The sequence below is a fragment of the Sturnus vulgaris genome, chromosome 2, assembly GCF_052056855.1.
Source record: "Sturnus vulgaris isolate bStuVul1 chromosome 2, bStuVul1.hap1, whole genome shotgun sequence".
Classification (NCBI taxonomy): Eukaryota; Metazoa; Chordata; class Aves; order Passeriformes; family Sturnidae; genus Sturnus; species Sturnus vulgaris.
The window spans coordinates 43370513-43398088 of record NC_142244.1 but is presented as its reverse complement, the minus strand read 5'-3'; the positions used below and the strand labels follow the sequence as shown (position 1 = coordinate 43398088).

Sequence of the window (27576 nt, the reverse complement as noted above, 5' to 3'; positions counted from 1 at the left end):
TCCTGTCAGTTCATCAACTTTGTTTTAAAAGTTCAACAAATGTTGAAGGTAAGCTGTTTTATAATAAATGACTCTTTTTTTCCATATGGATGATCAGCATGAGTAACAAAGGTTATAGTGGATTAATGTTTTCCTAATAGGAAATTTAGGCATACACAGAAACACTTTCTGTTCTATGAAGAATGATATTAGGATAGCAGAGCTATTAAGGATGATTTTATGGATCAGTGGCTCACTTAAACTCAAAATACCTGGTTGAATTCCCAGGTGCTACTCATAATACTATCACAGACATAATTCTACATTTAACATTTCTTCTCTCATCACTCTTAGTTTCCTTTGTAAACAATAGACAGGTAGGCATCCTTTTATTGGCATCCTACTTTTGTGCAATATTTCTTCTGAACCTTCCTTTTGGAATGCAAATGTATTAACTGCAAAGATTCACCAGAATGCACTGTATACTAAAACTAGCATATTATATCTATAAAATATATATTATATTCAATAATGTTTATTAATAAAATGTATATATTAATAAGAATGTAATTATATATTATTATATGAACATATAAGATATATTTATAAAATATAGATATGTAATATATGCATACATATTATAATACCTAGTCATTGTATACTAAATACATCTTATTATTCTACACCAATGAAGAATCAGGCTACGATTGCATGGAAGAGAATACCAGACTGTAAATGAACTTAAGTCCTCAAGACAAGTTCATTTCCTGAAGAAGCCTCTGTTATTGAACAAATACTCATTTCTCTAAAGGTATTTATAACTCCTGTCTGATTTGATGGTGACCTAGCAAAGTGCACATGACTGCTTCCCTCCAGGGAAGGTGCTCTGCTGAAAGAGGCAGAATAACTCAGGCAAGATAAGAAAAAGGTGCTTACAATCAAATGCTGCATCGAGGCCCAAAGCAGGCTGACATAAGCCTTGACTAATGATTTAACTGAGCCCTTCAGCATGCAGGTGTATCTGTTCTATCATCTAGAGGACATGCAAATCACTAACACATGTGAAGAACAAGCTGATGTTACAAGATAATGGCAATGTGCACCTGTGATTTAGAAGGCAAATCAAGGCTTTAGAACAGTAGGCTAGATAAATTATTATAAAACCCTTTGTCTCTAGAAATCAAGAGGCTTGCTGAATAAAACACAATAGTTCAGTGCTTATAGTTAATATCTTATCAAAGATTTAAGTTTAACCACAAACAAAAAAACTCTATGCTCAAATTTATAAATTATCCCAGCTATTCATAATTGTGACTGGTTTATGGACAAATGTTAAGATAATTTTCTGGAGCAGAGAAATGCAATAGCAGACAACAAAGCCACAGTCTGATGTTGACAGACAATGGCTGACTACCTGCCTTCTCTTCCTCTGAGTTAGCATTTCAGATTTGGAACTGTCTAACCTACTTAGAGCAAAGCAAATAGTACATATTTTCATCCATTCACTCTTAAGATTAATTATTTTGCAGCCACTTGACAGCATTTAGATTTGCTTTTCTCTGTATGAGAATGTATTCACATACAGAGGGGAATGAGGGATTGAGACTGGGAAATTGCTTTCAATTTCCTGCTATCATTAAATAACCTGTCTTCTCAGTATCAGGCTAAAAGGACAATACCTAGTCTAGAATCCTGTTTCTATAGTCCTTGAGATGAGTAACTCTTGACTTCAGGAAAGATGGCCCTGTGATGCATTTTTAATGTGAGAAAAAGCTGAGGAATTTGGCCCATGCTTAAAAGCAGTAGTTGAAAAATGCACAGTTCCTCTCCTCTCCTCTCCTCTCCTCTCCTCTCCTCTCCTCTCCTCTCCTCTCCTCTCCTCTCCTCTCCTCTCCTCTCCTCTCCTCTCCTCTCCTCTCCTCTCCTCTCCTCTCCTCTCCTCTCCTCTCCTCTCCTCTCCTCCTGTTGAGATGACCCTCTCTTTAGCAAACAGAACCCTTCTTTTTTCCCCCATCTGTATTTATTATAGGCATAACTAAGAACCAGAAACTTGAAAACCACGCTTTGTCTGAGGGATATTCCATTCCAGATCTCTCTCTCCCTTTTAACCTAGAAAGTTTCTCCCAGTTCCTGTGGTCTTCTTAGCTTGTTTTTCTGGCCACAAGCCAGTCTGCTAGATTAATATAATGGCTGATACTGTTTGTTTTGCAGCTTCAACCAGACAAGAAGATTGATTTCTGTTAGAGAATTTGTCAGTTTGTAATGGACTTAATACTGCTTGAGGCATTCAGTAACATAGCAATTTTAGGAGTTAATGACAATTCTTCAGTGATACACAGACAGATGCCCCAAATTGTTACAGCAGCTATATAAAAATACAAATTTCCCTGATTGTAGACATGGGATGTAAACATTTAGTAGAGTATCATACATGCTTGTTATTTAAAAGAGTCTGTCTTACTATAGCATACGTTTTAAGTTCACAAATTCCCCTTTACAGAGTCTTCCTTTATTTTATCCTTATGTCTAATAAGCCGCATATTCTCTCACAACCATAGAATAACTACTGGACAAATATTTAAAGAATTTCTCACTTGTTCTAACTGCCCTGCAAAAAGACTAATTTATTATACCTAATACACAGAAAGTTACTATTTATGTTTTAATATAAAAAAACTAGAGCAAAAAAGAGGATGAAAACTGCAGCAAGAGACTTCTCAATGACACTTTAATGGATAAAGGCACACAGCATTCTGAACTGCAACAGAACAGTGTTGTTTGCTGGGCACTCCTGTGCCATTGGCCTTTAGCAAAGGAGAATCTCTTTTGATCTCTTTCTAGCTCTGTCTGACTTTGTGTGACCTTTCACAAGTCACATTAGTAGGATGTGCAGCATCCATAAAAATTAGTAAACTGTTGCTTTACTTGCTCTCCTGAGGTTTGTGAGACTTAATTAGTAAATTTTTAAAATCTTTTCTAGACTCACAAATGCAAAGTGCTGTAAAGACAAAGTTTTATAGTCACCATTCCTTTGGGAAATGAGTTTCTTGAAGTTATGTGAGATAATTAATCGCATTCTGCAGGCTGTGTTGCAGCTAAATACACCATTAAAGTAATCTGTTTCATAATATGAACAATACCTCTTCTCACAAGTTTGGACAAAACAGATGTGATTTCTGAGTTTCTGACTTGGCCTTTTCCAGTCCCCCCTAATTTAAAAACTTTTAAGATGTTAGGATTTTTTCTATTTCCCTTTCTTAAAAAAATATGGTGGTAAAATTTCACACCATTTCTGGAAAATGACACGTACTGAATGTTTGGGAAATTATTTCCCCTGTTCCTGACAATTGTCCACGATTGCATAGAAACTATAATTATCCTTCTCAAAATACTTGAATATTCAATAACTATTTTTACTAAGAAATCTTATAATTGAAATAAAATATTTGGCTATAAGTTCTGTTGTACAGGCTGTGACTGATGGCTTTAGGCCCATTTCAAGCTGCCTCTCAGCTGGTCATTTACAAATGTGCTGTTTTTTTTTTTTTCTTGAGCACCCAGTGTCACCTTTCTTCATCATTTGGAGAAAGAGCTCTGAGAATCAGGCTTGTTTAGTGGAATTATGGTAGGCTGTCTGCTTCTGTGGCATTAATAAAGGCACTGAGGCAGTTAAAAAAGTTTATTTTATGAGCCAAATTTTTAACATCGAAGTATGAAAGTACATATATACCTCGTTTATGTTTCCGTTCTTCTCATGTCTCTATCTCCTTTTTTAAACTTAATGAATTTTCTTTCTTAATGTTTGTCTAAATCTCATGATAATTTCCCTTTTCATTCCACTTAGAGAAAATCATCAGGTTATGGATGCCATTTTGACCTTTTAACTATTCTTAGAAAAAGTGTACGTTTAACATACTACCAAACTTGCTTGTCAATCTGGATTCTTCTGTTTGTTTTCGAGTGATTGGGCAGGTTGTTTCAACCTTTCACTTCGTCTGAAACCTGTGCTTTGGCGATCTCCATCAATCACTTGTGCAGAATCCTCGTGCACGTGAATGTTCTCACTGACAACCTCAGTCACTGTACCCATGTTCATCTCCCATTTTGTTATCATGCAGACTTTCAGCAGGTACAGTTTCTCTGGTAACTCAAAGAAAGGTCATATATTCCTCATGACTATGTCATGTCTTTTTCACTTTGTCACTTTTTCTCTAGGCAGCACATCCATCCTAGCAAGGTGTTCAATTTATGATTCTGTTCCAACTATGTGACTTCACCAATTTCTGCTATGATAACTAAGTTGTATATTTAATCATTATCATAATCATAGGATGCTGCTTTTTAAATTTCTTGCATTAATACATATTTATATAAGACGTGAATCAATTTGATTTACTACGCAATTTGTTTTCCCTTTCTTTGTGATATGAGTAATCTTCTCATCTTTGGTTCACATACCTTCTGCCAGGTTACCTAAAAGGGTAATAATAATCCTATCACCACACTATAAGTTCTCAGTTGTCAAGTCAGTGTGGAATCATATGTTTGTTTTTATTCTTCATCAGTCAGCTATAACTCGGGAAGCTTGTGGAACTTCACTTTGTGGTGTAGGAAGCTACTTTGGAAAAACCATCACCACAGCTATGTCTTAATCTCCAGGATATCCCTGTTTCTTCTTAGCCTTGACCCTCAGCTGGGAAAAGTGACCATAATGCTATCTGTGCCTTGAGGATCCAGCTCTGGAGACATCTGTAGTATCTCTGTACGTGAGACTCATGGAGCCTGTGTGAAAGAAAAGCTACAGTACACTTTTAGTAGCAGCTTTTATTTGGTCCCACCTATATCTGCTGTGCCTTATAGACTTGCAGCCAGAACACCTGGCACCTCTGGAAATCACTGTTGGTTATCAAAGATCAGGACATCTAAAGAGTCTAGCTGTGAGATAAGGAGTTTTTATCTAAGTACTTATTAATTTGGAAAAGTGTTCCATGGACTTCCAAAATTGTATCCTGACAAAGGACGTTATTACATCTAGAAATTCCTCTTACCTTCCTTCTAGTAGTTCAAACTATAATAAAGAAACATATCTTGAAATGTTTCTAAATATTTCTCATTCTTAAGAGTTTATTAAAAAAAGACAGGAGAGTACAAAATCATCTAAACGATGTTAGTATGGTAAAAACCAAAACAAGCCAAACTTCTCTTATTAGCATGAAGCAGTTCTTATGTACTGAAAAGAGTTTGCTTCTCTAGAAACATTTATAGAGTGTTCTGCATGGAAGATCTAGATACTACAAGGGGCCAGCAGAGCAGTCCTCTCTGTATTTTATTCAACATTTATCTCCAGTCATAAACCAAATATTCAGGACATCTCCTCTAAAGTGAAGCTATATAAAAAGGGAACACTTCTACTCATTATATACACTCATTCTACCAGTAACAAAGAGATAGGTTGTAGAAATTAATTTTGACTTGTAGAGACCATTCGCTGCAGAGTTATGCAACAAGTTATCTCTGATAATATGCTTTATGTTTATATAATAATAATTAATGCAATGGGAGAAAACAGTATTCAAGTCAGTTAGTGGTAACCAAAGTAAAACGTGTTTTGTGCTTCATTCACGCAATCTTGCTAGATCATTCCTAGAAAGAAATCTCAGTGTCATAGCTATACATTACATTAAAAGGTTGATTTTTTCTTCCAATAACATGGTCTTAGGATACTGGATATTTAAAAATCTTTTACCTTATTCTAGCAAAGAGCTTATCAAATACAAACATCACAAATCTTGACGATAGAAGAAAAATAATCAACTATGGAACCTAATTTATAAAGAGTTTATATTTTCAAGAGTTGAATAGTGATTCTAGCTGTTTTACTCACATAACCACAGGAAGAATGGTCTCAACTCACTGCACAGAACAAAGGGACTATTATAGAGAGAAATACTGTGGACATATGCAAAATATGTGTGTCCCTATAATTTTGGTTTTTGTTTCTACTAAATATTCATTCGTGCCTCTCGTCCTGGTGAGAGAAAACAAGAGGGAAGCAATTTGAAATATGCTCATCCATCTCCTGCATAATCTTCTTTGCCTTGTTGTCTGCACACAAACAGTATTCAATTCTGCCCAAACAAGGATCCACAGACAAGCTATAGATATAACATGGTGCTCACCTGTGTAAGGAAATGTTTCAGTCAAAAAGTGGTAGCACAGTTGTTTGCACATTTTGTGCTGATAGATATGTTACTGGCATCCTAAAGAGTGGCATTTTGATAAGGCTGAACTAGCCAGCTCTTTATGTAATAATTTTTTAAAAGGAAATCAATATGCCACATCCTTTCTCCCCTCAATTGCTTTATAATTGTCATCAGCTCCTGACAAGTCCAGTTTACCTTTCAGTATAGCAAGACAACAGTTAATTCTATACAGTTTAAGGTTTTTTAGTTGTTTATCCCCAAATCTTTTTTTTTCAGCAAAACATTTGTAGTAAACAGTACTCCAAAGCAATAAGGCAGTAAGTTTAAGAGGTGGGAAAATTTTACTATATTCTTCTTCATCATGATATTTCTTTTAACTTCATGATGTTAAATATCAGCAGTAGATGCTGTTTGAATCACTGCTGGACAGTTTAAGTAATGCTTTATAATTTCAGCATGGCTTTTAAAAATATTGCTGGATATTGGTTTCCTGCTTAAAAACTAACAAATTAATAAATAGATTTAATGAATTAGAATTAGAGAATGGTTTGGGTTTGAAGGGACCTTAAAGATCATCCAGTTCCAACCCCTGGCTGTGGGCAGGGAACCTTCCACTAAGCCATATTGCCCCATGTAATCTGACTGTGAACATTTCCAGGGATAGGGCATCCACAAATTCTCTGGGCAACCTGTTTCAGTGTCTCACCAACCTCATAGTAAATACTATCTTCAGAATATCTAATGTAAATCTACCTTCTTTCAGCTTAAAGCTATTTGGTCTTACTTTAAGATGAGACAGTCATGGCCTTTGTTGCACATGATAGGTAGGTAAGGCAGACCTGGTGCTCTCTGATCTAATTTATTCAGAGAAGGATTATGAATACAAGTACCTCATCTTCAAGGAAGCATCACACCTGTTAGATTATAGGATAAATATTGTCAATATCCAACAGTTTATCCTGCCAAAGATAAGTCTGATTACACTGCAGCATGAGGGACATATTCCAGAAATAATACTATTGTGTAGATTAGTTTTCAAATTTTATGAAGTTTCATATCAAATATACTAATTTTTCTCCCAGAGATCATTCAGATGTTAACAGTGTTTCATCTAATATTTTATTATTGTCTGTCTCCTTTTAAATTTCAAATTTAATTTTTATTCTGTTCTATACTTCTAATTGCATAACTTTGTAATTGTATGCTATCTGAAATCTTCAGTTTCCTGTCCAATAAGGGGGTTTCTTAGTGGGAAGCTTTAATTTCTTTGAAATTTGAGACTTCCATTCTGTCAAGCAAAATAGAATAATAAAATGTAGTTCTAATAATGTACTTAGATGAAATGGGACGAAAAGTTATCCATACATTTCTTTGCTGACTGCAAAGAAACTAGCTTTTAACTGAACTTTTAATAAGCAGGCTGGAAACATGCTTAAAACAAGAAGCTATAAAAGCCAGCTGACAGAGCACAAAGACTTTTAACATATGTAAGAAATTTCAGACAGAGGAATGGGCCCTTATTTTCAGTGTGAGAGATTCACTGGTGCACCTCAATACAGATATCAGGATATAGGTATCTGACTCTGGCTAAGGATGGAGCCATAAACTGTCATCTGCTGAGCAGTGCTGAATCAGCTCTCTCTTGTGAAATGAGACAATAAGCAAGAAATACATTCCAGGCTTTTATTCATTGGGAAAGATTTAAACTTTTTTTTTTCTCTTTTTTTTTTCTTTTTTTTTTTTTTCCACTTTGGGAGCACGAGGACTTCTATTTATCACGTCTGACAGAGGTGCCCTAAACAGAATAGCTGAAAAATTCAGAATGAAGCTATCTCAATTTGTGCTGCTAAAGATACTCCAACTGCCATGTGATATTCCCCTATTGCAGGAAGAATAGTGAAATAATTTCTTGTTTAGTCAGCAGAGAGGAGTTCCACGGTCACAGAGTCTGTGTGGAAAGGGAGGAGTACACGGAAAAATTCAGTTCAGGTCTATTTTATTACAATTTTGATTATAATATCTTTATTTTCCTGCATTATGTCTGACTATACCTACCTGAGGCAAGTTTGATGTCTTTCAGCTCAGGCTCCACAGAGAGGGAATGCCTCTCTGGGGCATCCGTGGGGGTCTGTGATGTCAGTGGATAATTTCACTGCTCTGGTTCACAATGGGGGTTGCTGTGTTTATATCTACTGCCTCAAACTCGGGTGTTAAAATAATATGTAATAGAAAGTACATTCACCCAGAGTCTAACTCTGGCCAAAGACTGACCTGGGATTATGAGTTTTAATTTCTTGCCCACAAACTACTATGAAATAAATGCTGAAGTACTTCACATTCCTTCCTCTTTTTGAAAATTATAATTGTAAGGTGATATGCACTGGGCATGCTGGAATAAAGAAAGCAACTGCTTTTAGATTCAAAAAATCCAGCTCCTTGCAATGTATTGCACAGATCAAAAATCAATACTGAGAAATGGACTCAGCAAAACAAATTAACTCAGCAAGTGACTTGGACTTGCTCTACAGACTTTCCTTCTGCTGTTTTTAACCCTTTAAATATCAGATTACTGCTACATAAAGGAGGAGGTGCAGTCATGGTTTGTTTGCTTAGATGTTTCAACACAATTTGATAGTACAGCTTTCAAGGTGAATCTCAACAGGAAATTTTCCAAGCGCATTCTGATTGTTATGATGAAAGATGTTTTCTGTTCAAAGGTAGATTAAAGAATATATGGTACATTTAGCACTTTTTTCAAATGTTAATAAAGTTGATCACTCAGGCATGACTACATTCCTAGTATATAAATATGAAATTTAAAGTCTTGTTATATTTTATCTACTTTTTCTTCCCCCTCTCTCTCTCTTTTTTTTTCCTATGAAGTACTTTTGATGCTTTTTTTCTGCAATTTACTAAATGATGGCTACATGCCAAACATATTTAGGAAAGTGATCAAATCAATATATCACAATGCAATTTTCTAAGACTGATTGATTCAAATAGACTTCTGACTAAGACTGCCAAAAAACAATGAATGTTCAAGATTACTCAGAATGTTAACGTAAATTTTTATTTCTATCCCCTTAGCATTAATTAAAATTAGAACATACTCCTTCGCCCTCTTTTATCATTACATCTTAAATAACTTCTGAATGACACCTCAGCTGACTTATTTTCCTTCAAAATTTTTACACATATGCTGGCCTGCCTGGCTACAAGTATAGATGTAATTTTTATTCACATGATTTGCAAGTCTAAATAGTGTTGTGGGATAGAAGGAGCTGAAAATTCCCTTTACTTTCAAAGACATTTTTCCTTCCTTCATTCATTATGGATGGGAGAATTTTATCCTTTGTAAAAAATAAACAGCAGAATGCATCACCAAAATGGTTACAGAAGTAGTGAAAACTGAGGATAAAAAAAAAGTACTAGTTTTAACATTTAAAACTTAAGATAAATAGATAATACCATTAACTAGGTTTCATTTAGTGCCCTCTATTACATATAAATACAAAAATACAATACATTTCCTTTCCAAAATCTTCTCTGCAGAGCCACATCACATGATTCATTGATGTGCTGGATGGAAGGGATCTTGATAGGCTCAAGAGGTGGGCCCATGCAAACCTAATAAAGCTCAACAGGCCTGGAACACGGGATGGGAAAATCACAGCAAAAGTGCAGGCTGGGTGGAGACTGGATTGGGAGCAGCCCTGCCAAGGAGGACTTGGGGTTGTTAGTGCACAAGTTCAGTATGACCCAGCCATGTGCACTCCCAGCCCAGAAAGCCAAAGGTGTCCTGGGCTGCATCCAAAGCCGTGTGGGCAGCAGGGGAGGGAGGGGATTCTGCCCCTCTGCTCTGTGAGCAGAGACCCCACCTGCAGTGCTGCATCAGCTCTGGAACCCACGACATAAAAAAGACATGGCACTGTTGGAGTGCATCCAAGGGAGGGCCTTGATAAAAATATGATCAGAGGGCTGGAGCATCTCTTCTATGAAGACAGGCTGAGAGAATTGGGCTTGTTCAGCCTGGAGTAGACAAAGTTCTACAGACAACTTATAATACCATTCAGTACCTAAAGGAGGCAACAGGAAATCTGGAGTAGGATTTTTGACAAGAGCATTTAGTGATAGAACAAAGAGTAATGGCTTTAAACAGAAAGACTGTAGATTTAGATAATATATTAGGAAGAAATCCTTTACTGTGAAGGCAATGTGGCATTGGAACAAGTTGCCCAGAGAAACTGTGGATGCCCCATTACTGGAAATGTTCAAGGCCAGATTGGATGGGGCTTTGAGCAACCTGGTGTAGTGGAAACTGTCCCTGCCTATGGCAAGGGGGCTGTCTGGACCTAGATGATCTTTAAGATAACTTTCAACCCAAACCATTGTGTGATTTTATGATTCTATGTACCTGTTATTACTTCTATGATGGAATTCAACCAATCAATTCTAGAAAGATTCCATACACCATTTAATTCCCAAGTAATGTCTAGAAATGCAGCTTAAAGTGATGTTACCTACTAAGAATTTGCTTTTGATTCTGAAGACTTTTCTAAACCAAACTAGATTGCAGCTTCCAGGATTTTCTAATTCGTGCTGTTGATTTATAGCCTTTGTAGCTATATCTGACATGAATTTTTACAGAGAAATACACTATGAAAATATGCCATCTAATTCCATTTATTGTGTTGGTGTCTTCTTTTCTTCTTTTTCTTTGAGAGAACAGGCCAAGAATTACAATCATATATGTTTAATCCTTGTCCTCTCTCTCTTGTTTACTGTCTCATACCATTTCCCCAAATGGCAGGATAACTCTAATTGTAAAATTATAAATTGTCTGTTCTTTCATACAGTTTTATAACAAAAAAATTTAAACCCCCAAAAAATCCCAAGAAAACAAACAAACAAATCCAAAACAAAACAAAAGAAAACAAAAAAATTCCCCCCCCAAAACAAACAAAAAAGAGAACTTTTGGAAATATAGTTAAAGTTGTATTTAAGATAAGCCAATTGGTCCTTTTACACTGCCCACTGGATAATACAAAGTCATTTACTGATTAGATGGGCTGGGAACAAAGCAATGGTCACATGAATTAATAGATACTGAAGTGTATGACTCCAGAAAAACTAATTTATATTACAAGAATAACATGGCAAGATCTTCACAGATCTTCCTCTCATTTTGTGCAGTCAGATGATTAATGGATTAGGTAGGTTTTTGTGTTTATGTTCTCCCATGTCTGGATTCCCAACATAGAAAAATGCCTCCCTGCTTCGCATCACCACAATGTTTATTCATTTTCTGAAATTAGAAGCAAGTAGAAAGAGGAAAAATAATTTTTAATTAAAATTCTTTATACTTTTAAGGTTATTTCTCCCTTTATATATTCTCTAGTAAAATAAAACTTCTTTCTCTAAAATAAAACAAAATACACACACACACAAAGAGATTGTTTTGGGTTTTATGGTTTTCATTTGTGACACATTTTTATCTGTAGTTTTTTGCTTCTAAAGCCTCAGTACAAGTGAATGCAGTTAAGTGAAATCTTCTAGGCTGTAAGTAACAGCTTGGGAGGAACAATAAAACTGGCATTCACAGAAATAATGCACATATTCCTTCAATTAGCATTGAGATACTTATCCTTATCAGGGACACTGTCTTTTGTAAAGCTTCCCTGCCTCCTCATCTGTTTTCACCGTCACAAAGAATGTATTTGAAATTGAAGAATGATCAAAATCTAAGCAGCTGTCAGTTTACAGATTCTCCAGCCTCTGCATATGCACTGCCACTCTGCCAAGGCCGTGCCTAAATGCCAGTTATAACAAGGAGGACACGCATATTGTGTTACATTAGTTGCTACTAATTTTCCCAATTATTTTGGCTAGCACTATTGATTCTTCCATCAAAATGAACAAATTGGATAGGACAAAACACTGGAAGTATCTCTAATTATAAACACCCTCTAAACAACACCTGCATCAGGCATAATCATGCCCTTATCATGGTTGTTATGTATTCAAAATCCCAATTGAGGGAAAAACGTATATTTTCCTTACAATTAATACTTTATTGTCTACTTGCTTACACTAATTTTAAGCTCTCCAAAGTCTGGTATCTTTTTTTTTTTTTTTTGTTTATCACTACTCAGAACCTTAGTTTGAAACTGCATTTTCCATAGGTACAAATCTCTACCAGAAATTTTTAAGAAGCTAATGGTATAATTCTTGGAGCTGTCCTGTGCAAGGTCAGGAGCCTGGAGCTGGATGATCCTTGTGGGTCCCTTCCAACTCAGAATACTCTGTGCTTCTGTGAATACCCAAAATCACAGGGAAAAAAAAAATCTAGAAAATACATATTTATGTTATCTCTATAACCATGGAATAAGACTGATCATCTGCCAATGTCTTTCAAACAGCATTTTTATAACAGTCTAGTGTTTGGAAATGAATGCAAGAGAAATTAGGGTTTTACAGTTAAAAGAAAGGACTTACAGATCTAGACATATAACCAATAAGAAGGATGTACATCTGTTGCAATTAAGTGGAAAAAATAATGGTGAAAAATTCAGTTGAAAACCATGTATTCCTCAGGTCTCTTTGTATTAGACAATAATTCTTAATTTTTGACATGAAAAACCACAATAATCATGACATGGATGAGAATTAAAATATTGATTATATAAATAGATTTTAAAAGGGAAATTGGGCATCTAGAGTGACTACGACTAGTTGCAGGGTTATATTTTACAGGCTTTTGCATATGTCACCATGAAAATCAGTGAAACTCCAGAAAATTCTATGTTTTTAAGGAGACAAAGATAAACATTGAGACTTTCTTTTAAGTGTTTTATTGCAAATATAAATTTATGTTACCAATAGTTTTAATGAAGTGTAATTCTACTCACTACATCATTTTCAGGACTGGGTTTAAGGAATGTGATAGTTTCACTTGAGGAAGGACAGACTTAGAGGTTTTTCTCTATGAGAAAAACCTCCTCTGAGTCTGATGGGACCAATTGGAGGCTGGTTTGATTATTGACAGTGTGAAGAACCAATTGGAGAAAATTAGTTCTCTCCATTAACACATATTTTGAAGGAGGTAATCAGGAACTGAGATTTTGGCCAACCTTTTATTATTGGGGTGGTTATCAATTGAAGTCCATGGAAACTGATGTCTGGATGACAAGAGAAAATTTTTCAGGCAGGGCTGGATTCAAATCTCTTCTCTTTTCCCAACATTTCTTTTGGTCAGAGAGAGATTTTGAACAGTAATATTTAACTATCTTCTTAAATGAGCTAAAACTAGAATAAGTAGGTAAAATTCCACCCTTCTTATTACACAGTTTCATAATGTTTGTAGAGGAAGCCATAATCCAAAGATAGGAGCATGAGAAATACTAAGATATTGAAATTCCAAGTATACATGAAGTGCTGCTAAATTCCAGCAGCAAAGTGTTTCCTCTAAGTACTTTTCGTACATGCATTCCGAGTCACTACACAAGAGTACTCCATCATGAAATGCCCTCCATAAATGTAAATTTGCACTAATATCTAGACAGTATCAAAGTTATTCCATAAACTGCATAGTGGCATGCAATGTAGAGTTAGAAATTAATCACTGTGTATCACAGACTAAGCTCCGTGCATACAAGCAGTATATTTTACATAATATGTGCCATTGCAGGAAGAGATGGTTTGTATACATAAATACAGACACATATTTACACATGTCTACTGGAAATATACTTGTATACTGGAAATTACTTAAGAAGTAAGATATCTACCAACCCCATTCATTTATATATGAAATGCCTTATGGATTTAAAATGAGGTGAAGAGGCACAATAATGTGGAATAGCCTAGCCTTGTTTTTTAAGGCTCCAGCTGATTTTCAAGCGGTTAATTCTAGTGTATGTAAAAGGAAGCCAAGCCAACAGAATTTTTTTTTTTTTATTTGTGAATGCAGGGAAAAATATTTAAACAAACCTTCTGGAAACAACTTTCCTTTGCTCTCAAGTCTGTTCCTGCCCTCCAGATCCACCCCACCTTATTTCAGCCACTTGATGGACTTTAGAAACATGCTAACTACATCAAATCAGGGGAAAGAAATGAAGCAGCATTTAGAGAGAGCAGCATTTCTTACTGAGGCTTAATCCGTGGCAAGAAAACCTGATCCTTCATATCAAAATCTTCATAAGGGTCACAGGATTTGTATTATAGATTTCAAGGAGAGATGAAAATTGGGAGTTATACCCCATTTGATGGCCAGTTGTGTGAAGACACAGCTCACCACCTCGTTTTAGCAAGGAGCTGCATTGGGCAGATCAAGACAAGACCCATGACATGGGTACAAAGCTTTCTGAGCTGTTTTCCTCCCACACCTGGATTTAGCCTAGACAAAAGACCTTCTCCTTTGTGGCACAATGCAATTCCCATGAGGAAGACCAAGCCAGGGGCACAAAGCACAGTCAGTGCTGTCCAGCTGCCACCTGAGCTCTGTGTAGGACTGCTAAAAAAAATAACAAATTACAATAGTTCACCTCCTCTTTTGTCTATTGGCTTTAGGAAAAGGCAACTGCAGTATTAAAATGTCAAGATGTTGTTGTTATTAACAGGGCCAAAAATAGATCTTTTAAGAATATGAAAAATGAGGGCAGTAGAATTTAATGGGATCTCTGATGACCTGAAAAAAAAGCCCATTTATAGCTCTTTTGCTGTGTATTACAACAAGGAAAAATAAAGTTAATTTATCTCCAAAACAGCAAATTGCTTTTTAGTAAATGGCTCATGAGGGGGCAATAAAAACATTAGAGAATCTTTGACATGGTAAATAATTAAAGACTGGTCAAAATCTTGATATTAACTCCCCATTGCCTGCAAATTACAAGACCTCAAGGGTACTCCTGCAGGAAAGGAAATGTAGAGTAACACAGGACATGACTCAAGTGCCAGGTCCAACACAATAGCATTAAATATTAAGTATTAAGTAACAGCAAGCATCAAAAAAAAGGAACTTTACCTCATCATCATCATCATCATCATCATCATCTAATTTGGCTCTATATCATGAGGACTTATACGTCTTAATGGTTCAAGGGATAAATTCAATAGTAAAACCAACAGTGTAATAATCTAAAAAAGATAGTACAATAATGGGTCATGTATATGGAAATAACCTCTTAAATTGACCAATTAAATCATAAAAGATAAAATTACATATAATAATTAAGTATTCTATAAGCCATTCTCTAACAAATACTGAACATTTACCCTTTATTTGATTAAATTTTAAGACAGTAGGCTCATATAGAAATATTTTTGTTCTACTGAACTACAACTCCTGAGCAAGAAGCACTATGATGATTTTTATTAGAACCACCTCTATTTTTTATTACTCAAGACCTGTGCTGCTCCAGCTTAGTCAAAGTCTCTCTCCCAACTGCAAAAGCAAAGTCAAGAGCCAAGTCCTTCATATAAAATGCTAGTATTGTTCCCCAAACTCCTCTTATTTTTACTGAGGGTAAGCAAGATTTTAAGGGAATAACACCCCTCAAATCAAAGAAAATCATGCCATTAAAAATAAGGTAATATGTATTAGGGAAAAACAGCAACAGATTTTCAAAATGTCGCTTACCCTACATTGTAAATGCAAAATAAGATTTTGAGTTTCTCCAAAAATCAAATAAACAGAGTAGAATTGGATCTATGAGGTTCAGACAATTCCAGACAATGTTTGTTTTCAATTTTTTTCTTTTTTTCATTAACCATTACACTCATATTACAACTCTTTACACCCACAAGAAGCTTAATATAAATTATATATAAAGCCAATAATTAACAGACATTACATTAGCCTCATAACTTGATAGGACTAGGGGTAATAAACAAGCTGAAACATAAGAAATCTGTGTTGGATACCAAGGAAGAAACAAACATAAGACTGGTTAAATACTGCAACATGTTTCCCAGGGAGACTGTGGGATGTCTATTATTGGAATTCTTCAGGACTCTGATGGACGTAGTCTGGGCTGGGTGTCTTGATATAATTACCCCTGCTTTGAGCTGGACTAATTGCTTTCCAGAGGTCCCTTTCAATCTTAATTTTTCTATGAATCCACTATTTTCTTCTGTCTGCATTTTCATTGTCAAGCTTTTTAAAAAAGGTAAAAGAAACCAACCAACCGGAAAAGAACATATGCTGTAATGAGAAAAAAAAATACTTAATGGCAAAATAGCCAAACATCTTTGGTACTCTTGGTACTATTAGTTGGTCTAACAATGTCAATACTCCAATAATCAAACCACAGAAAAGTGCTCAGCACATTGGGTTTGTATTCTGGAAACTACCCTTCTTCATTCTTTCAGAAGTCATAGCTCTATGGAATGTGTTTAGCAGTGACCTATGGTAATCACATAGTGAAGGGAACTTGTTTCTGCAAAACTGTTATTTGGCAAGGATGAAATACCAAAGAAAAAACCTGGTTAGAAGAGATCTGAATTTTGACCCCAAATCCCTCTCTTTCTCTTTTTCTAAGAAATTGTACAAGGTCAGGGAGATAATAAAGACTTTTAAAAGTCATTGCCATTTAAAATTGAGTGGCATTTAGTAACATAAGCTTCTGTGCATTAGCTGATTATATTCTGAGGATTTATACAGAGATTTAAACCAATGTGTCTGCTCAACCTGGTAAAATTTCTTTGACAGTAGATCTATAAAATGCCAGGGTCTGCAAGATGAAACTTCACATGTTCTTCTGCTACTGTGTCAAAACATGGGAAAATTTTGAATATCTATTATGAATCAGTACAGCATTGATGCAACAGTTATATTTATGGTTTTTCATGTACTCTAAGAGGACAGGACACATATCAGAAGTGGAATGCAAAGCAAACTTATTGCTTATTTATCTAGGTCCCCAAAAAATGTTATTTGCACTATGATGCACATTAATTTTAAAAGTACCCTATAGACTACTGAGGGCAGTACAGACTAAAGTCTTCCTTTTTGTACAAGCATTGTCAAACAAAGCTTTTAAACCTCCTATTATGGGTTTTTAAAGGACAACCAGGAATCATTAAGTAGAGAGGAGTCGAATTAAAAATTCAAGCTGTTCTTTTGACTAGGAAGAATGGATTAATTAGAAGCCAAACCATCTGTATTTCTTTGTCAGCAAGAAATTTCTATGTCATGGATTATGACACTGTATAAGACCTACCAGAATAGTGACATTGTAAAGTCATCATACTCATACTTTCACCTCTTTTTGATGGGTGATCATGTCATTACAAAGGATGTGAAACACAACATCGCCATAAATCATCCACTTAAATCTATGTAACTCATGATAGATTCGTGACACTATTTGTTTTGCAAGAACTGTCTTGCTGAGGGTACAATTGGTCCACTACAATTGAGACAGCTCAATTCTTATTTTAATGCACAATTGGAAATTTTTGCCTGTATGTAAAACATAGAGGAAAAAAATATGCATTTTATTTGAAACTTACCAAAATCAGAAAACATGCACAAAATATATACCACAATACCCTTAAAGAACCCAAGCTAAATAATGATACAAATACACACACAGATATATATTCAAATTCTAGCAAAAAACAATTAATGGATGATATTTAATTATTTTCTTGTAAAAAAGATTGCAGAAAAAAGGTTGATTTTTAAACATTTGTATTCAGTGGTTAATATTTCCCATCTATTGGTACAGAATTTATTTCCTTTCTTTTTCATTTTGATAAAAAAAAAGCTTCAAACCATCAATACAGATTTTTGCCAGGAATAGCCAGGAACAATGTGGATCCATGTATATATTGAATTTTTTTCTTCTTTTTGAGCTCTGCTGAACAAGTAGAAAATAAATGTAAATGAGGAAGGAAAGCAGCCAGAGTTCCTTAGGGTTCCACTGGGAATGTAAAGAACATGTTGCTGGTGATATTTCTGCTGTTATGTTTAGTGCCAACAAATCTCCATAGAATTTTTTTTTTTCAAAACACCAAACTGTTGCAAACCTCAGTTAATGCACTCTGCATAATAGTGCTTCTAAATTAATACATGGTTCCTTTTTGCTTTCTCAAGCTAAGCACCTAGAGACCCCAAAGCAAGCCAGGGAAAAATAACCACTGCATATATTAGAAAATTCATAACTACAAAGCCCTAGTCTGTAGAATTACTAAGCATTTTACTATTCTACTTGACTGTCAGTACAAGGTATTTTACAAGCATTACAGCCAACAAGTCAAATGAGTAGACTGATGTAATGTTAATACAGCAGTTTCAAGAGCATGTTTTGTGTAGTAATGAGATGGTAAGAAAATGTATGAAAAAGAAGACAGAAGAGAAGTGAGAGGGAGAGAAGGAAATGGTAAAATGTCACTAACTTAATCTACCACACCTGTAAAGATCAACCCACAAAATGAAGAAATGTTTTTGCTTTTTGCTTGTTGCCTCTAACTAGCAAACTTAACACCCAAGATCTGCTGACTTCTCTAAGAGCAGAAGACCTGATGCATAAGGAAGAATGAACCTCAGGACAACAGGTCTATGGCATGCACACTGCTGTTAAGGAAAACAATCCTGACAAACAATTCCTGCTTCTTGGCAAACTCCCTAGTACCTACACTGATTGCTTGAAGCCTTGACTGTCTTAACCTGTTTCAGTACTGATTAACTAACTCACAGATCAACTAAGGTTGGAGGGCGCTTCCAGACATCATCTAGTTCAATACTAGAGAAAAGACACATACAGCTGGTTTAACAGGATCACGTGCAGGAAGTTGTTGAATAGATCAAAGAAGAGACTCCACAACCTCTCTGCACAACCTGTGCTCAGTCACCTTCAAAGTCAAAAAGTGTTTCCTGACGTTTCAATTTGTACTAATTGTCTCTTCTGTCAGTGGGCACCAGTAAATAAAAGAGCCTGGCTCCATGCTCTTTGCACCCTCCTTTCAGGTTCTTGTGATGTTGATCGTGTTGGCCTGGGCATTCTCTTCTGCAGGCTGAACAGTCCCTTAGCCTTTTGCATTGGAGACATAGTTAACTTCATGGCCCTTCACTGGACTGCCTTCACTGTGCCCATGACTCTCTTGTGCTGTGGAGTCCAAACTGGACACAGCACTCCAAGTGTAACCTCACCAGGGCTGGCAGAGAAGTTGTGGATGCCCAGTCCTTGGAAGTGCCCAAGGCCAGGCTGGATGGGGCCCTGAGCAACCTGGTCTAGTGGGGGGTGGCTCTGCCTAGCAGGGGAGTCGGTGTGAAGTGACCTTTAAGGTCCATTTCAACCCAAACCATTCTATGATCCTATGATTTTATCATAATGTGCAGGTTAAGGAAGAGTACGCTTTTGCTTTTAAGCTCTTCAGTTAGTTCCTAAAACCTGTTTGAAGGACTCAATTCCTATAAATAAAACCATTTAAAATCTTTTGCTTATTCTGTTGTCACACAGTTGTGCTGCTCGCTTTGAGAATTCACTTACAGATAGAATGTGAAAAGGAATTCAAAAATTTGCTGAATGACAAGTAATAAACCTGGAAAATTAGGTGAAACACCACTTGGAAACTATACATCTACCAACATCTCATATTCAGTTTTGCCTAAATACTCCCAATAACTGTGAAATAACAGTGGGAGTGGCAGTGTCTGTTGCAACACATTGGTAAGATAATTAGATTTCTTGCTTTGTCAAACATTAGTCACTTCCATCCTTGATCTATCCAAACAGTATTGTGAAACTGACCACAGAATTCTGAGATGATGTGATTGTCTTATCTCATAAAGCATTGTAAATACCATCATTATTCTTGAATAAGGGAAGGTGAATACAGTATCTGATAAAAAGGTACCAAGAGGAAATATAAAGAAATATTCTTTAGCATATGTCTTTTCAACATGTTAAGAGTAATTCTAGTTTGGTAACCATTATCTAAATTCTGTCTGACAGAAAGACACTGAACTAATTCTATTCTGATTCTTTTTTTCTTATTAATTTCAAATTAAGCACAAGAAATACTTCCATTGTTTAATCTAGAAAAGAAGTGACAGCCAAGGAGAACACTATTCATCTAATCTTGACAGTGAAATAAAATAAAAGTATCAGTGCACTAAATATTCATTGCTATGTATTTCCAGATATCAAAACTGCTACTAATTTAAGTATTATCTCACTCTCATCTTGAAATAGGTGAGAAAACTGAGAAAACTGCTCTCAGGGCTTTAATACCTTCATTACATGAGAAAGTTTGTATTTCATAACTAAAAATTAGATGATTTTGATTAATTGTTTCTGTATGTCTGATTTTAAGTAGAAAAAGACTGTGGGACCCATGAAAAAGAGAGATACATAAAAAAAGCATGCACTGTGAGAACTACCCTGCATTGTAAGGATCCTAGTAAGAATGATTAATAAGGCTTTCAGCCTGTATCCTAAAATAATCTCTCAGGAGTGTTATTCTTGTCTTTGTTTATGATACCTGGAGGACAGGCTCCTAATTTTATGTGCCTGAATTAAATACCTAGTATAGGAAGTAAAATTATGTCCAGTTATTTCCAAAACTCTTAAATAGAAGGATGATATGTAAAGCAAATATATACATATACCAGGTTTACAAAGCAACACATATTTTAGCAGATCTTCATCTTAATTCAAAAGCAAGCATAAACCTGTTCCATAGATGCCAAAATAATTTCTGCTCAGGGCTTCTGTTTGGGAGATTGATTGATTTGTTTGGTTGTCTACAGTTAAACATAACAGAGGTACAGTTTTGCAATATATCTGCAGAGCTTCTTTTAGAAATGAAATCTCTATGTCTATATATATATCTCATCTTTATATGCACAGATGAGATAATTAGAATTCTGTAGTTGGCTGATTAACTGAGAATATTCTATTCTAAATCTTTCCTTATCATTCTGAAAAACCTACATTTGCACATGATCTATTTAACTTTTTACACTTCTATCCATTATGAATTCAGGCAAGTACCAAAGGACTTACTCTCCAGTCATACTGTATGGATTTAGTTTCATTAAGGAAAACTAGTTTACTGTTAAGACAGCAGGGTGTTGTAAATTTTATTTTAACCATTTGGAATGTGTAATCCAACAAAATTAACAGGAAAATATTTTTCATTCATGGAGTTTTAAGGTTTACTTGGTGAATCTCCCTTACCAGCTGGGGCAGTGGAGGGGGTGGCAGGATGGGGCAGCAGGAGAATAAATTTAGTCAGTAAATTTGAGGTTTTCAGGAACCTCAGGAAAAGGCAGTAGAAATTAGATTTGAGCAGTGATTTGGCACAAATCTATCTAATAGAAACACACACTAGTGCATTTGTATAAGATGGATGGATTTGATTTAATCTTGCCAAAAAAAGAACACTAAATTACACACACTCTAGGAGACTAAACTCACTTTATCACCAATAGAAATAGAGTCATTTTTATGAAGTTAATCAGCTCATCCAAGATACTCTTGAAGGACCAGCATCTATTTAACAGATATTTTTCTTTTCCTTTTTTCCCTTTTCGTTTTTTTTTTTTTTTTTTTGTTGTTGTTCTTGTTGTTCTTGTTGTTCTTGTTCTTGTTGGTTTGGTTTGGTTTGGTTTGGTTTGGTTTGGTTTGGTTTGGTTTGGTTTGTTTGTTTGTTTTTAAGGCAAGACTATTACCTGAAATTCATGTTCCTGCAAGTCGAAGATCAAAGCCATGTTACCATACATGCTGCTACAAGAATTCTCTTGTCTCTACATCACCTCAGAGGATTCAGCCTCATCTCAGCCATCCCTGGCTGGCTCTACTTCTTAATTACAGACATGCTCTTTGGGCCTTGTTGAGGGAATACAGAGACCAGGACAGATATTGCCTTATCTCAGATTATTTGATTAGCATGTCAATTGCAGGAGCTACAGGTCAAAATTCTCTAAGTTGTTTTAGAAGTCAAATAAAACCCTTTCTGACATTTATTAATCTGTGACATTTTAATGTTTCCTAAGAAGCACTTGGAGATATCTTGAAATAGGCTATACCAACATCTCTAAGTAGCCTAAGCAGCACAATGTCTCATTTTCTGAGTCTTAGTACTTAATACTTCAACATAGTCCCTGAAATTTACTTTTTCAGTTTGGAGCAAGAATTAAAGGAATATTGACTTGCTGTTAGGAGAATGTGGTGTAGAATGTGAGGGGCATACAGAAACAGCTCTACTTGCAAATCCTAAAAATTGCATGGTGGAGGTGTTTTTTTTTAAGCAACTAATACTTGATATGCCCAGGGGGTCCCTGCATTTTCTTTATGAAATAAAATATAAAGGAATTGTGTAGGTAAAGCACAAAAATGATTAAAATGCATATATACATAAATCAATAAATCCCATTAAAGCAATTCCTATTTGCATTTTGGCTTGTTTGACACCATTAAGATGAAGCTGGTAATCTATTAATTCCATCAATATTTAATACCATGAGATTATAAATAAGAGTGAGCAATTTTGAACTAATTAATAGCATTCTTTTCCTTCTGGTATAATAATATCATGTAATGCAAAATCTGACATTATTTTGCTGTATTATTACATCAAGAACGTAGGGGCTTGTTTACTTAGCTAGCATATGGCCTTTAGGATTAATCATGTCTCAGTGTGTGATTCTTGGAATTAATAACAAAAGCTTAAAAGCAAATTTAAGTATTTATCTATTTGCAATTTAAATTTAGGAAAGAGGAAAATTACCAGTATCACTGCCAGCTATGATCGTGTCTCACTGAACACAAGAACAAAACATCTTCCACACTAACAAAAATATCTCTGCAAGGAATAAAACACAATTTCTGCATTCAACTGAAAGAACTTCTAAAATTATGTCAAAGAAGTTCCCAGAACACAGGCTCTTAAATACTTGCCAATGCTTTTACAGTGTGGTAGTAACTTGGGCAGACAACATAATGTGCTGCAGATATGCCTTTGAAACCAGAGCAAAGGCAAGTTTCAAGGCTCCCAAACAGAAGTGAATTCATCAATTGCTAATTTTTTTGTACTGGTTACTCCTTGACAAATTAAGCAAATGCTAGACAAATTTACTTTGAAATTAATTAAGAGAATATTGTGATCAGAGCCTTGGAACCAGTTTTGATGAATTTTTCTGCAGATACATTAATATTCTTTGTGGATTTAGAAACAGGACATAGATCTATTTTTAATCCTTTACGTTTATTTCATGCCAAAAAATCTTCATTAAAGCATGCTGGGACTAGAGCTAGGTTTTTTATTTTACAATTTCTCATTTCTTAAACATCAAGAAAATACCAAAAGCACTGTGATTAATTCTATCTTTAGTAAGACTCTTCTCCCTTGAGCCAGTCTGATAAATCACTGAAATATTTACGTTCTTTATACAGAGAAATAAGATGTCTATTTGATACCTCCAAACATTTTAGGAATTTGAGCTTCTCAGAATATTATTCAGCACTGTTTACACAGTGGAATGAAATAATATAACACTTCCCCATATGAGCTTTAGGAAAACTGATGGAAATGTGTGAATATAAGAGTGAAATAAGAAATTTATTTAAGTTTTCACAAGAACAGATTTGATAGAAATGTTCCAGGAAGACTCAGGTTGTAAATCAGAAGCCTTTCTAGAAAGGAATGTGCTTTCACTCTATTTGGAAGATTAATTAGTATTTTTAAATGAACTTTTTCACTGACATGAGTAATGTAAAAATGAGGCTAATTAAGAAAAGTTCATTACAGAACTCTATAATTTATGACAAAATGTACCTTATCAAAGTGGAAACTCAATAATTTCTACTTTTTAAGCCATTGGTAAGGATTAGAAACATTTTAAATCATAATTTTTTCAAGTCTTACATAAAAAGGTAATCAATGGAATAATTTATATAGTATTTTCTTGTAAAAAAGATTATTATCACAGGTATTTTAAAACCTTACTAACAAATATAAGGGCAACTAATCAAAAGAAACATAAAAGTAAAAAATACCTTGTGAGTTCCTTGGAAATGGTATTGAATTGAATATTTATTTTCTTTTTCATATATCACACAATCAAAAGGCTAACTTTTTACTTTAGATCTACTTAATTTTTCTTATAGTAGTTTGGCATGTCTACTGTGCTGTCAGACTGCACTACAGTACTCGTTTATCTGTGCAAGTTGGGAGACATGCAAAAGTATAGCCTGAAGTATATAGAATAAAGTATAAACTACAGTCACTGTTTAAGACCATACTAATAGAACAGAGAAGACTGACAGTTTTAGAGGAAGTTTCCTTTCTTTTCTTTCAGTTTTTAACAAACTTTATATTTTTCAATCCTAAATCTAATCTAATGGGAAATTCTGAAATACAAAGGACCACATATAGGATAGCTTGGTTAACCCAGTATTTGACATTTATTTTGACATCTTTAAAGATGCAATTTGAAACTGCATATTCTTAAACAATTATGATGCAAACATCAAACTAAAGAGCACCTTAGAAGTCTAGAAAAACAAACTGGTCAACTTTTAGATTTTTGTTTGTCTTGTGCTGTCTTCTATTAGATAAGGTAATCCAGTTGTAAATAATCTATATCAGGAATTATACAAACTAAATCATGTACAAACTAAATGTGTTAAGGTGACTCGGCCCTATTTCACCCAATGAGTCAAATCAATGGTGAAAGCAATGTAAAGAGAGATTTACAATGCTTTCTTGTTCATTTCACTATGTCCATTCTTGTCTGAGTTGCCCAATTTGTACATTATTTATGATCTTTTTCCATAGTTATGAATGTTAAATTCATTAAAATGATACATCAAACACTGTTACAAAGTAATTGCCCAACAAATGGAAAATAAAAATTCTATTCTTAAAAAAATTCTATCTAAAATGATCATCAAACAATATGAATTAGGCAAAGAAAAGTATATTAAAACCAGAAAAATAAGCTACTTTGAGTTACAAATAAATGATAGGTAAAAGTATAAACTCTAGAGAAATGTAATGTTTCATGTAACTCTTGGCAGGTAAGGTCACCAAGTCAGAATGCATTTATTTTCCTGCAGATGTAATAATTTCATTCCTCACCTTCTGCCCATCTCTGACATATGTAGATTTAGAACAGATCATCACAAACCTGACTTTACAATAGCTTAGCAAAAAATTACATATGAGGGGAAAAGCATTCATTTCTGAATTCTACCATTTCAACATATTTTCATTCAACATCTTTTTGTTGTGCGTTTTACATGCTAAAATAATTTTTGAGAGGTTTTTAATTTTTAACTTTTTGAAAAGGGTAGACCTTCAATGACAAGTGAAAAACAGTTGGAGAATAATCGAGACTAATTTAAGAGTAGTGTCCAGCCTTAGAGAAAAGTAGGATCTCTAGAGAGGGATTCAGAACTGCTAAGTTACACTGTACTAATGTCAGGAAAAATTTATGAACATGCTCATCTTCTTCTTCTAAAATGGCTGACTCTGTGATCCATTGTTCTTTTTTTAATCACTTTAAAATCAATAGTAAATTTCAATGATCCACATCCTCTTGCAGATGATGGAATTATGTTCTTTTTTTACCTAACTCGCTTAAATCACAGGCTTAGTCAGAATGCCTGTCTTCAGATTTCTTCCTGGACAAAATGAGAGCACTATCATTCACAGTGTTACAGGGAGTTTAAGTACCATCACTTGCAATTCTGTGCTGAGCAGAGATGATACTCTTAATGGCTGTGTGGTGAGCCATAGCAAACCACCTACAGCTTTACACTGAACTAAATTGACACTACATGTAGTGCCATGGCTGCAACACTCCCTTTTCACAGTTGCACACCACATTAAGGGCAAACACAGGCCATGGTGCACTCACCACAGGGTCACACCCCAGTGGACATCAATGGTACAGGAACAGTTTAACCACTAAGCTCACTGTATTAGCTGTAGGGATCAAAACATAAAAACACTACACAACCTCCTCACTCCCCCAACACACAACCACAGAAAAATTCCAATCAAAACCAGCTCTCACGGAGTATTTAACAGAATACGAGAAAAAGCCTTTCTACTTGAATACCCAACATTAAAGTGGATAAATCCAAAGAAGTTAACTAAAACCACTGCTGAATTGGTCTCAGTACATAGCACACCTAGCCATGTTGAATAAAAGCCAAAATTGCAGGATATGTTCTTCACTATTATAACATTTTCACACTACTGCACTTAATAGGGAAAAACCTCTTTGTCAAAGCAGTCCACTGAGCAAAGCAGTTACCAGTCTCAGTGCTGTAGGGAACTCGATAAACTGCCTCCCACTGCCTTATCACGGAGCAGCGTATGCATATATCCTACGTTCTGACAGGAGAGAGATCTATTTTTCACACTTTATTTTCATTCAGTTTAGGGAAGAGATTTAGTCACAGTACAGCTAAGAAGTTGCTGTCACTGAACTGCTAGCTACCTTTAAACAAAGGCAGTATAAAGTTGACAAGTGCATCTTTAAGTCTGGAACAGCCAGAAGTTCCCCATAGCCACCTACGTTCATCAGCTCACATAGATATGAAGAGTGTTTATTCCTTGTTAGATATATGACCTCTCCACATCAGCCAGCTTGCCTCCCATATAGAGAAACTGAAAAATGTCACTCTTACATAATTTAGTGATTTTTCCAAATAACAATGAGGTTCTCAATGCTGGTAACTGTGTTTTCAAGTGGTAAGAAAACTTTTTACATAATCAACTGATAAAAAAAAATAGAAATGAAAACACATAAATATTTTTTTGCATATGAAGGTTTCAGGTATGATACAGACAACAAGTATTAACTTCACTTTGGCTAAAATGGCTCTGAGTTTACCTACAGCCATTACTCCAAGGGGAAAGTCTGAAAGAAAAAGGGACCTACTCCTAGGGAGCAAAGGAAAATATTTGAAAGGAGGCAGGTTATCCTATGTGTTGCCTTCTAATACAGATAATTAACATATTTAGAGTAGCTACGGAATTTAGCTATGCGAAGAAAATCATATCATTGCTGAAAGTTTATAACCTTAATAAGTACATGACTTTTCATTCAAATGCAACAATGAGTTTATCTCCCTGGATCATTTCTGAAGCTGTTTTATACACATTCCATCTTTTATTATCTAAATTTATTCAATCCATGGTAGCAATTAGTTTCTCTGATGTTATTTGCAATAAAAATCTTTTGCATTTGAAAGAGCAAGGAGGTTTCATTTACCCCAGAAGTGGAGTCTATGGTTTGTCAGTTCAATCTTATGTTGTCATTAAGTATATTTGAGGTAAAACCAGAAGAGACTACCACTTGGCAACATACCATTGAAGAGGCCTGACTGAACTTTTAACCAAAGAAAAGTTAACTCTGGAAGTCTCAAGGACA

The 27576-nt window shown here is 35.1% G+C and overlaps 1 protein-coding gene across 4 annotated transcripts in view; it reads right to left on the bottom strand.

Annotated features, from left to right (window-relative positions):
- Nucleotides 1-27576, bottom strand: part of CNTN5 (contactin 5) — a 609016-nt gene that overhangs the window by 283298 nt on the left and 298142 nt on the right. The window lies entirely within an intron of this gene.